We start from the raw sequence: 494 nt of genomic DNA on the forward strand, positions 1-494 counted from the left end.
CAACAAAGTGCAGACGTGTGTACGAATTTGTAAGTGAGATACTCATTTCACAGTGTAAACAGCTTCTGTGAGTTTAATGGTAGTTTTTGAGAGTGCTTGAACTAGACTGTCAGTGAAAATGTTCTTTGATAATGTAAATGTTCTTTGCTCTCTTTCTGTACAATGAAAGTGTTATGATTAGTAGCCTAACTTGCAATGTTTTTATTCACATTAACTTTCAATGTTAAATTCACATTAAATATAAACTCAGTCGTATAAAAATATGTTATGGCATGACATCCTTATCTGTTAATCAAGTAAACGGACAGGTTTTTATGCTTATTTAATAGATTACATTATTAGGTTACTTTGACCATCGCCCACTATAGATCAACATAATCTATAAGGTGAGAATCAAGATATTTCATGATATAGTTAATGCGTTTGGGGATGTTTCGAATAATAAGGAAAACATATATAAAACATACATGCTGTTGTGGCTGCTGTGTGCCACA

General features: G+C 32.2%; 1 protein-coding gene across 2 annotated transcripts in view; it reads left to right on the forward strand.

The window, feature by feature from the left end:
- The window catches only part of LOC107753775 (NEDD8-activating enzyme E1 catalytic subunit-like), a 12,699-nt gene continuing 12,205 nt past the window's right edge, over positions 1–494 (forward strand). The window contains exon 1 of one of the 2 annotated variants that reach the window (XM_016570000.1): positions 1–29. The gene's annotated coding sequence lies outside the window, so the exon portion shown is untranslated. The remainder of the gene's footprint in view (positions 30–494) is intronic. The other variant, XM_016569999.1, reaches the window with a different exon arrangement.

The sequence above is a fragment of the Sinocyclocheilus rhinocerous genome, unplaced genomic scaffold (assembly GCF_001515625.1).
Source record: "Sinocyclocheilus rhinocerous isolate Xijiao unplaced genomic scaffold, SAMN03320098_v1.1 scaffold711, whole genome shotgun sequence".
Taxonomy (NCBI): domain Eukaryota; kingdom Metazoa; phylum Chordata; class Actinopteri; order Cypriniformes; family Cyprinidae; genus Sinocyclocheilus; species Sinocyclocheilus rhinocerous.